The following is a 12364-nucleotide window of genomic DNA, read 5'->3' as shown; positions in this document are numbered from 1 at the left end:
AATGGTATAATTTTCGCCCGTGTGTCACAGGCATCTTCAGTACAATTAGGCACAAAAATTAAACATTAACTGACAATTCCAAAAAGCGATTCCAATTGACAATTCCAAAATCGTTTAAGGAATATCATTAACAGATTGATATTCCTTAAACGATGTAAGATGGCCCAGGTTATTCCAACCTGTTGTAAAATAAAAGAAGTTTTTAGGTCCCCAAAAGCTCATCGGATCTACTTCAAAGCTAGTAAGTCTCTTTTAAATATTCAGCTACACGAAGCTAAAAAATCTCTTGCCATCTTAAATAGAGAAATTATGGATATAAAAATTGCTCTGGAATCTATTTTAACTGTTGAAACTTTTACTACTATAATGCGCATATCTTCGAGTTCTTACTTAAAGGTTTTCAATGATTCTCGTGACAAGCTGAAACGCAAATTTGAATCACTAGTCAGCTTACCTAGATCCAGTAATAATACTATTGATATAGATAAAGTAGTCATAAATGTTTCCGGACGTCCACTAACAGACTGTGAACGTTTTGTTTTATCAAAAGGATATGATTTCGCTGTTACGCCGAATAAGGTGCCTATTATGGATTTTTTTCATAACATAGACAGGGGTATTCGATCCTTATCCCAAAAAACAGCCAACAGATTACGTTTTGAATGTGCACAAATTCTTTTTCATGCCAAGCCTCCTCGTCCTAATCTTTCTTACTCTGAATTTAAAGCATTGAAATCACTGAAGAATAACAATAATTTAATAATTACGAAAGCTGATAAGGGGAAGGCTGTAGTGATTCAAGATAGGAAGGAATATGAGAGAAAAATGTCTCTTTTACTTCGCGACTATTCAACTTATAGGCCTCTTACATCGGATCCTACCCGGAGTCAATTGAAGAGACTTAATTCTCTTATAGATAATGTATCTACATGGAATGAAGATCAAAAGAAAAAACTTAAAACCTTCTTCGGTCGTCCACCTAGATTGTATGGTCTTCCAAAAGTTCATAAACCAGGCATTCCGTTAAGACCAGTCGTAGATTGTATAGGTTGCCCAACTTACAAAATCTCAAAATTTTTATCTAATTTACTCTCCTCTTCAACTAGAAGAACTGATACTTATATAAAAAAATACTTTGGATTTTAAAAATAAAATTTCAGATCTTCATTTGGACGTTTCTGATATCATGATCAGTTTAGATGTTGTTTCTTTATTTACAAATGTGCCTCTTTCGGAAAGTATTGAATTACTACAACAGGAATTTCCTTCAGACATTGTAAACTTATTTGATTTTGTAATAAATTCTGGTTATTTTTCTTTTAAAAATAAGTTATATCAACAAATTGAAGGAACAGCAATGGGTAATCCTCTCTCTCCTGCTATCTCCAATTTCTTTATGGAACATTTTGAACAACGTATCTTTGACAATATTTCTCCCAGACCTACTCATTGGTTCAGATATGTCGATGACATTTTTGCTGTATGGAATGGCTCTTCTGATGAACTTCAACAATTTCTCAATAAGTTAAACGCATTTCATCCTAGGATCAAGTTTACCCTAGAAGTAGAATCAAATAAGCAGTTAGCCTTTTTAGATCTTCTAATTCTTCGCCAACCAGATGGTAACCTACATTTCTCAGTTTATAGAAAGAAGACTCATACAGGCCATTATATCCATGCGGAATCTCATCACCATCCCAGTCAAAAGGCAGGAACTATTAAAACACTGGTTCATCGGGCCCACTCCTTTTGTTCTACAGACGATCTTTTACAGAAAGAAATACGATATATAACTTCTTCCTTTCTATCTAATGGCTATAAGAATTGCTTCATTAAAAGAACTTTGAGTAGATTTAATATGTCTCCCTCTTCAAACACAGAGGAAATAACGCGCATTACCATCCCTTATATACAAGGCATCAGTGAACGTATAGCAAAAATTTTAAAACCACTGAATATTTTTGTTGCCTTTCGACCTTTTAGAAAAATCTCCACCTTTCTCGCTTCTCCAAAGGACAAGCTTCCACATCTCAATCATCCAGGTGTCTACCAGATTCCGTGCTCTTGTGGATTATGTTATTTCGGACAAACGGGAAGATCTGCCTCCATTCGGCTAGAAGAACACCAATCTTATATTGAATACTTTAAACCTGAAAAGTCTGGACTTGCAGAACATGCCATCTTCACTAGACACAGAGTTCATTGGAAAAAGACAAGAGTTCTTCACAAAAGTCAGTTTCTCATGGAACGCCTTTATAAAGAAGCATGTGAAACTCTACTTCATTCTCCTAACTTAAACAGATCCGACGGCTTACGTCTGTCCCCTTTATGGGAGATAGTACTTTACAAATCAGCTAATCTTTCCTAACTTTTTATTGTATTAATTTTTTTTTTTTTTTTTTTTTTTTTTTTTTTTTTTTTTTTTAGGAAAGTTATTGACCTTTTTAGTTATCTTACACCAGCTACTTAGGTGGCGCTTTTTGGAATTGTCAGTTAATGTTTAATTTTTGTGCCTAATTGTACTGAAGATGCCTGTGACACACGGGCGAAAATTATACCATTAAATAATTTTTCTACGTGAGTTTTTCCGTTATATTTTTATGTATAGTTACAAAATACTAGTGGCGGCTCGTGAGAATTTGTAGTGGCGGGACTGTAATGCTAACAACCCAAACTGCACGTAAATCACGCGTTAACCCCACTAGGTAGCGGTTTGGTGCAGTCTGCATTGAATGCAGCTCCAGCGTTGAGTATACTAGCCCAGTACTGATACTAGCCCTAGTCCGCACAGCACATTGACTATTGCAAAATACAACTATTGCTACAAAATGAATTATATAAAATACTATCGAGCGGTAATGTATTATAAACAAGAAAATAACGGTTTTTATATAAATATATAAAAATTTAAGAACGGCGATAATAAAAAAATGAACTCTCATTTTATGCTGGAGCGGCTGAAGCTCTGCAGCCCTTATGGACAAGCCGTCACTGCAAAATGTATTATACTGTTGCTGATTAAGATCAATTTGGCTACCTGCTTTTTTCTTTTTCTTTGTTTTTTATGTTGGGCCCATATACGAGAGGTTGGCTGATCAACCTATAGTAAGTTAGTATATATGGGTAGTGGGTTGGGAATGGAAAAACCTGTTTACATTTGATTTAAAAGCCTGTATGTATGTATTCCTTGGAAAATACGTCAGGGGAAGACTGTTCCACATTACAAGCAGGGATGAAGGAGGAGGGAAAAACACTTGTTCTGTTAGTTTCAAGGTGTACTGTGAAAGGATGTTGGGCAGCAACTGTACGTGTTCCAATTGGCTTAGTACAGAGTGGGGGAATTATTGATGCTGTTTCAGATGAACATTTCCCATGGAAATATTTATAGAATATACAAATTGCAGAGACCAAACGTCTGTGGGAGAGTGAGGGCAGCGAGTTGGTAAGAGATGGGTCATTTATCAGTCTAATTGCTCCCCTCTGTATTGAGGGAAGCATTTTGAGGGAGCTTTTAAGAGCCCCACTCCAAATGTGAGAGCAGTATTCGATAGCTGGGCGGATATAATAATAAGTACTTGCTGGATTTCTATGGAGGACACAGACCAGTCATCACATCTTGTTCTAATGTAGAGATGTGAATAAATTCACACAGAGTGAACATACCAGAAATAAGAAATGTCTCATATACTCTGTTACTATCAATAGCGATATTTTTATAATGGATACATAAATATGTACATAAATTATATAAATAAATAAGAAGTGACTCCCATTTTAGTTTTGACAGAATAAAGATGATTAACATATGGAAGAGGAGAATATACGAGGAAGTTCTAACAAGAATCAAAAGTCGACCAACTTTCAGAGATGAAAGTTGCTCGAATAATATATCAATATCATTCACAAAAAAATGAATGTCTATAGAAAATTGCAACTTTATGGCGGACTCAAGAAATTAAAGAAGTAATCTTGAAAAACCATAAAGCAAGTATACAACAAATATCTCAGAAATAAGTCAGAAAATAAGAAGCCATTAGAGAATACAGAGAAAAAAATGTAAGAAAGCTGAGCTATGTGTAAAAATAGTTAAAGAAATGCATAGAAAGACTTTAGTAAAAATATAGAAATGAATACCACGAAGGGGTGACAAAATGTTCTTTGAAATGGAGGAAAGGGTATTGTATAAGGAATCAGAGATGACAAAGCTGACATAAAACCTGGAGATAAAGGTATTCAAGATGTCTGCAGTAATTGCATTGGAAGATATTAAATGAGAAGGAGAAATTCAATGATTAAACTACAATAGAAAATGGTCAAGAAGAATGTAACCAGGAGAGTACTGTATAGACCAATGCATTTAAAAGAAATGCATAAAAAAAGGAAATCTGAAATGTCAAAAAGCAATTGGAATAAATAGTAACTGAGGAGAGACTCTCAAATATAGAAATATATAAAGTTTATGTTGGTTACGCGCATAACTCAAAAAGACTGATTAGAAGCTGGAGTTCCAGAATGAACTAAGTATATTTCTCAAAGATCCCATTTAGAAGAGGAACTTCCCTGTTGAGTGTTCCAGGAAAGATCTGTGTAAGCATAATTAAGAAAATGTTAACAATTTTGTGGAAGAGAAGGAAAAACAACAAGTTATGTTCGTGCTGAATAGCGAATGTCACGAGCAGACTTACTTTGTGTGTGTGTGTGTGTGTGTGTGTGTGTGTGTGTGTGTGTGTGTGTGTGTGTGTGTGTGTGTGTGTGTGTGTGTGTGTGTGTGTGTGTGTGTGTGTGTGTGTGTGTGTGTGTGTGTGTGTGTGTTTATATTTTGAAGATCTTTAAAAGTCTTATGATAAAGTGGAGAGAAGACGTGCTTAAAATCACATGTGGTGTAAATTATATAGAGCATCACAAATCCATATTTAAGTTTAAGTCAGTCGTTCTAGCAGGAGTTATAAGAAGGGGTTTGATGTGAAATCAAATGTAAGTCGGTAGTGACATTATCGCCATTAATACTTATTATCTACATGGATTATTTTATGAAGAAAAGTGGCATCAAAAATGTGAAAATATTCAACTCAATCAATTATGAAGATAATGTTATTCTCTTACATAAAATGATTACAAGAATTTTTCAAAATTCTTTAACTAATAAACGATTACTATAAGAAATTTGATATGAAACTCAGCAATAAAAACATTAGAAAGTGTGAAAATAGGCAGGAGCGTAGAAAACATCACTATCTCAGTAGAAAACTTTCCGGAAAAGTAAAATATTTCAGCTCTTTAGTAACAATATACCTGCAGATGACTGAATGAATATTCGAGTAGACAACAGAACAAATAAAAGATGATATTGCGAGAGCCGAATGAATATATTTATATGGAATTAGGGAAAAGATAGCCAAAACACTAACATAGCAGGTTACCTTAAAAATGCTAAAGAGTGCTCAAATATTTTAAAGTTAGGAATCTGGGTTTTAGGTTTGAAATAAAAAAAATTAATCAAAATTAATCTTCTTCAATCACAAATCAACGGCAAAATCATGTTAAAAATTAATTTATTAGTAAGCCTCTTAAAAAGAATGGGAGAGAAAAGTTAGCAAAACAGGTGTTGAGGACAAAATGATAGGAAAGAGATCCAGTAGAAATGAAGATCAAGATATAAGTAGAGTGCTGCTGTCAGACGGTTCCTAAAAGACAAGTCGCAGATCTGAAAATAGTAGAGTGATGACAGGCCGTGAAGTAACGTGCCGTCCATGGCGCTAGATCGCACGAAGGAAACAAGTTCTATTCTAGTAGCCAACTAGAGGAACTTTTACTAGACCTTTTTCGACCAGTTACCGAGTTGATCTCAGGCACAGGCAACAGGTTTCTCCCCTTCCCCTGCAGAAACTGGTTTGTTCATCCCGTAAACTCAAGAAAATCGACAGTAGAACCTATACTATTTCAGACAAGATTGTATCTTGCTAGGGTTAAGTACCAAGAGAAGGCAGCACATGTTTACCAGCCTATAATAAGTGATAGCCTTGGGCCAGCTATCTCTGACTGGCTACCAGTGGAGACCAAACCGATTCAGTCTTCAAACGTTAGATAGGGCTCAAACAGCCTCGCCTACTCCTATAAGGAAATAAAAGGAGTTAACTGATGATGATCATCATCAACTGATAAGACTAATTTTGAAGAAACTGTTTGATAGAAAATTAGTAATTAATGTAAACTTAATTATGTGTTACAATGATAGTAATCAGTACATTCCTCAGTAGTAGAAGACATTTTACCATCTTTTTTATGACATATATTATGACATATTAAATAGACTATCATATTTTATGTTAGCCTATTTAATTCATATTGCAAGCATAATGAAAGCAGAAGTTAATTTGATTTCATTAGAACAGTAGAGGTTAAAATGTGAAAACTTTTAAAAATTGGCTTTAGTTTCCTATTATTATTATTATTATTATTATTATTAATGTATGGGCACTTCCATGGAGTCCGAAGACTCATCAGAGGAGACCCAATCTATCTACACAATCTATCACACCTCTCCTTGAACCCATTAACAGACAAAGCATTCATACTTGACTATGGCAACCCATTTTCCCTCATTCACAACTCTCCAAGCAAAAAACTAGTCATAACACACACTTAATAACCACACATTTATTCAGCATCTAGGGATAACCACTTGTTCTGTCTCCTACAGTCAAGTGCTGATACATTTCCCTTGCATTTATCCTATAAAACCTTTTAAGCAACTTAAATGTTTCTATCATATCCCCTCTTTCTCTCCTGTCAACCATCTTCTGTAATCCACACACTCTCAAACTATATTCATAGGTACCATTTCCACAGCCCACTCACCATCTTGGTTACTCGCCTCTGAATCTCCTCCAACACTTCCTCATCCCCAAGAAACCCAGAAGACCAGACTTGAGCACAGTAATCCAGATGTAGATGTATCAAGGCCTTATAAAGAGGAATTACAACTTCCTTACCTCTACTTGCTAATGTGTTCTTCAATAGCCAAGTCATCTTATGGGCCACCTTAGCAACTTTAGCAATACGTCCTCTAAACTTTAACTCTCTGTCTACCACCACCCCTAAATCTCTAGCTTCATCTATTTCCTAAAGTACAATGCTATCAATGTAATAAACGGTACGTAATATGTTTATCCCACAATGCATAATTTTACATTTCTTCACACTGAACTGATACCCATTACGTTTTGCCCACACTAACAGTCTATTTAATTCATATTGCAAGCTCTCCCCATCTTCTTGATTAACTATTACTCTATCCAATTCAGGAGCGAATTCTCCATGCTTGCTGTGCTTGCTACGCAAGCTCATTACTTGAGAAAGAAGTAATATTTATTTGTTAATAAATGCATGCTTTTATAAACATTCCATTTAGGATTTTATTTTTGTAGACAGAAGACATCTTAAGCTTGCGCAGCAATAATTGAGCTTTGCGTTGTGTATCGAAGGCCGATGCTTGCTCGTCTAGTCAAAGCTACCTGGCTTGCTCGTTTGTAGGAGCTTCCAGGTCCTCGCAACACTGTGATTTCATGCGCGCGCATAGCCATTTCACGTCGTCTCACTCTGTTGTTTAAATACAGACCATACGCGGTCAACGCAGCTCTAGTCAGTGAATTTCAGCCAGGCTTTACAAGTGTGCCTGTTGCTTGGGAAAATTAAGTTACAACCAACTTTTTATGACGATGTTATTGACCAGTTCATAAAAAAGAACCGTAAGGTAGAATTTGTATTAAAGTAGCTAAATTGAAAAAGTTAGAATATCATTTGTAAAATAAATGTTGTATTTGTATGATTAAATGTACATACATTTCTAAATATATAATTTTAAATGGTCAGTAATTCATTATTCTGCTAATCAGACTTCAATCACACCTCTCACTCCCAGAATGATAACAAAAGCAAGCATGAATTTCAAGAGGAGTATTCGCCCCTGATTCAATTTCATATAATCAGCAAACAACTGAAAATTTCCTTTCATGTTATTTCCTGTATAATTTGTGTGCAAATTAACAAGTATTGGTCCCAGCACTGAAGCTTGCAGCAGCAGACTACTAGTGACCAGTGTTCGCTTCAATTTTGCCCCTGCATATACCACTTTTTGATATCTATCCAGCAGCCACAGTCTTATTCACATACCCCAGTGTCCCCATTTGTTCTAAAATGCTTAACAGAGTTACATGTGGTATTATGTCAAGTGATTTTGCAAAATTCAACAGAAGTATCATGTAGCCATTTCCTTTATCCAACTTTACTGTTACTCTATTATAAAAGGTTAATAAATTGCTAAGGCATAACCGACCCTTCACAAAGTCATGATGTCCCTCATACAGTATTACATTTTATGAATCCATTCTTGAATTCTCCTTTTTACCATTTTTTCCAGTACTTTTACCACCACACCTGAGATACTGATTCATCTATAATTTGCTACTCCTGTCTTAGAACCTTAATTACTATTACTATTACTATTACTATTATTACGGACAACTCCAGGGAGTCATTAGACTCATCGAGGGAGGCCCCAAATCATATTCATCACAACTATTTGACATTCATACAGTATCTATCATACCTCACCTTAAACTCATTCATTGTCACAGCATCCACCACAGACTCAGGGAGCGCATTCCACTCATTCACTACTCTAAAAGTAAAGAACCCAGCTCTAACACCTTTACTAACCACACTTTTGCCCAGTTTCCATGGCTGTCCCCTAGTCCTCCCACAACCAGCCCTGTTCTCAAAAATATCTTCGGAATTAATTTTATAGAAACCCTTCAGTAATTTGAATGTCTCAATCATATCTCCCCTTCTCCGCCTATCAACCAATTTTTGCAACCCACAAATCCTCAACCTGTTCTCATACGGTTCATTCCACAGACCTGCTATAATCTTGGTCACTCGCCTCTGGATCCTCTCCACCTCCTCCCCATCAAGAAGAAACCTAGGTGACCAAATCTGAGCACAGTAGTCTAGATGGGGTCTTATCAAGGCTCGATACAGAGGAACAATAACCGGCTTGTCTCTGCTTGTCAACGTATTCTTCAGCAACCAAGTGATTTGATGAGCTGATTTGGCCACTTTTGCAATGTGTCCCCTAAATTTCAATTCCTTATCCACCAACACTCCTAAATCTCGTGCCTCATCAATTTCCTGGAGCACTGTTCCAGCAATGCAGTAAACTGCCGCCAATCTTTTCACCCCAAAATGCATAACCTTACATTTTGCCACATTAAATTGACATCCATTCTCCTTAGCCCAGACCTCCAATCTATCCAAATCATCCTGCAAAATTTTGACGTCATCTGCATTCACTATTGCCCTACCCAACTTCGCATCATCCGCAAACAAATGAACCGTTCCTCTCAGATCCTTTCCTATATCATTTATGAACAAATTAAACAGCAGTGGTCCAAGAACAGATCCTTGTGGCACACCACTAGTCAGCCGTCTTGTGGACTCTACTCCTGAGTAAACCACTCTCTGATATCTCTCCGTCAACCACCCTCCTATCCATCTCACCAACCCTATGTCCATTCCCATATGCTGCAATTTGCTGATTAGAATTCCATGTGGTATCCTGTCAAAGGCCTTAGCAAGGTCCAGTAGAATCACTGTAAACCCATTACCCTTATCCAGTTCAGCCGTCACAGTGTATAATACGTGAGTAAGTTACTGAGGCATGACCTACCCTTCACAAAACAATGCTGTCCCCGATACAGTATCCCATTTTCTTCTATCAAATCTTGTATTTTCCTCCTGACTATTTTCTCTAAGACCTTGATAATGATTCCTGTTATGCTGATTGGCCGGTAATATTCAACAGCAGCCTTGGAACCACCTTTGTGCAGTGGAACTATTTTCCCCTCTTTCCACCCCTTGGGAGTGACCCAGTCCTGAGGCTCAAATTAAACAAAATGGTCAAGGGTACTGACAATTCTTTGGCCGCTTCACTTACGACACAAGCTGGTATACCATCCAATCCCACAGATGTATTGACATCGAGGTTCTGTGATAGACTAGTTACCTCTACTTCATTCATCACAATTCCAGTATAAGCTGTTGGTTCTTCCATTTCTGCAAAGTCACCACCTGGATGATATACTCTTGCAAAGTGCTCGCTCAGTAATTCCACAATATCGACTGATTCGGTTACCTCCCTACCCTCAGCATTTTTTAAGATCATTCTACCATGAGCATTTTTCCTTTTACTTGCAACATATTGAAAAAACTGTTTGGGATTCTCTTTAGCCTGCGTGGCCAATTTCCTTTCGTAATCTGCTTTGGCTTTTCTTACCACCCTTGTTACCATCCTAGCCTGAGCTTTATACTGTTCCTGTGCCTGATGGTCGCCCTTCTCCTTAAATTCCCTCCACAATTGTTTCTTTTTTTGCAGCTCAAGCTTAACAGTGTTATTCATCCATTTAACCCCTACTTGATTTATTATTCGGACTCTTGGTATACAGTCAACCATTGCCTCCTGCAAACAGTTCTTAACCACCTCCCATGCACTATCAACATCCAGCCCTTGCAGTTTTACATGCCATGGCATTGAGCCAAGCACACACCTAAGCTTGTCATACTTACCAGCCTGGTAATTCCACATGTACCCTGTCTTAATTGTAAATTCGACTCCTTTAGCCACCTCCCAAGTCATGACCTTATGGTCACTCTCACCAATTGGTGGCAACATGGTCATGTTCGTTACAGCCACATTCTCGGTTGCAATTACTAGGTCCAGCACTCTCTTCCCCCTGGTATTTTCCAATACATGTTGCCGTAGATAGTTGTCCCTTAATAACCGCATAAAATCCAATTCCTTCCTCCCATGTGCCCTCTCCTCTTTCCAGTCAATGTTACCATAATTGAAATCACCCATAATAATTACCCTCCTTCCACTCATTTCTTCTATTTGCTTATGCATACTATCCCCACCATCCACTCCATCACCCGGTCTATAGCAGCACGCAATTGTATATTTTGTTCTGCTAGATTCTATCTCACACCAAACAGCCTCAAATGTGCCTTTTTCCCCATCATGCAGTTCAACTTCTATACTCCTTGGCTGATGCTCATCAGCTATCATTAATAACACTCCTCTCCCCCATTTTATTCTCCCTGTCTCTCCTGAACACGCCATACCCCTCACATTCAATTTCACTAACTGTGTCATCTTCTGTCAGCCATGTTTCACTAATACCGACAACCTGTGGCCTGGAAAAAACTCTTCCTTCTTGTTCCTAATACTCCAGGCATGTACATGAATCACAGAAGCCCATTTGTCCCATCCCTACTTTGATGCCTTATACTAACTATCCCATTCTGATTTGTTGTCCGTCGTACTCGCTCGGGCATAATATTCTCATTCATACACTTAACGTCCCCCCTAAAGTCTGCATATCTACTCCCCCTCTTAATAAATCTAGTTTCCCTGAGTCTGTACATCCACTTCCACATCATTCATCAACACTCTTTCAAGTCTCCGTACACCAACTCCATTCAAATGCAACCCATCCATCTTATATAAGTCCTTTCGCCCATCGAACTCATTCCACACATCCACAAATTCCACACCCCTCTCCATGCATAACCCACGCATAAAGTCATTGGCAATTATGGCCCTCCTAAACACTTCGCTGTCATACCGCGGTAAGATACTCACCATCCTAACTCTCTCACTCTTCTCTTTTGCTACCTCAAACAACTCCTTCACATCCTCTATCATTTCCATTTTGTCCTCTTTCAAATCATTCGTTCCTGCCACGATTATCATCTCTTTCACCCTCTGTTTTTGCAGTCGAATAGATTCGCTGACGTCCTTTATGTTCGCACCCGGCTGGTACGACTTCGTTAAACTCTCAATTTATTACGCCTCTTAATAGCGAATCCCCATACAGCACTCGCTCCTTCATTTTATTGACGTTTGCGAACATTCTATTATTTGCCGTCACAGACTTCCGCCGGTTATTTGTCGGTACGTTCAACACACATTTTTCCATACGCTCCAGTTGTCTTTTAGCTCTGCGTATCGCACCATTCAAACGGGCAATTTCGCTACTCGCATTTATCTCACCATTTTCATTATCGATCAAATCATCCATTCTTTCTCTGTTTCTACCTTCATTTACATTTTCGGCGACGCTCTCACACCTATCTGGCTACCACGCAATTCTCTAGCACACCGCCATTTTCTACATTCTGACTATCGTTAACGATATCACTCTCGACACACGAAACACGCTTGAAGTCCTCATTCTCTTTACACTTTTTACACATACTAACTCCACTATCACTTTCTAACCAGACTCCCACCGCTCTTCGCAAGTCA

The sequence above is a fragment of the Typopeltis vanoorti genome, chromosome 5, assembly GCF_054136105.1.
Source record: "Typopeltis vanoorti isolate ZY-2024b chromosome 5, IOZ_Tvanoo_1.0, whole genome shotgun sequence".
In the NCBI taxonomy this organism is placed as follows: domain Eukaryota; kingdom Metazoa; phylum Arthropoda; class Arachnida; order Uropygi; family Thelyphonidae; genus Typopeltis; species Typopeltis vanoorti.
Note: the sequence above shows the minus strand (reverse complement) of the source record.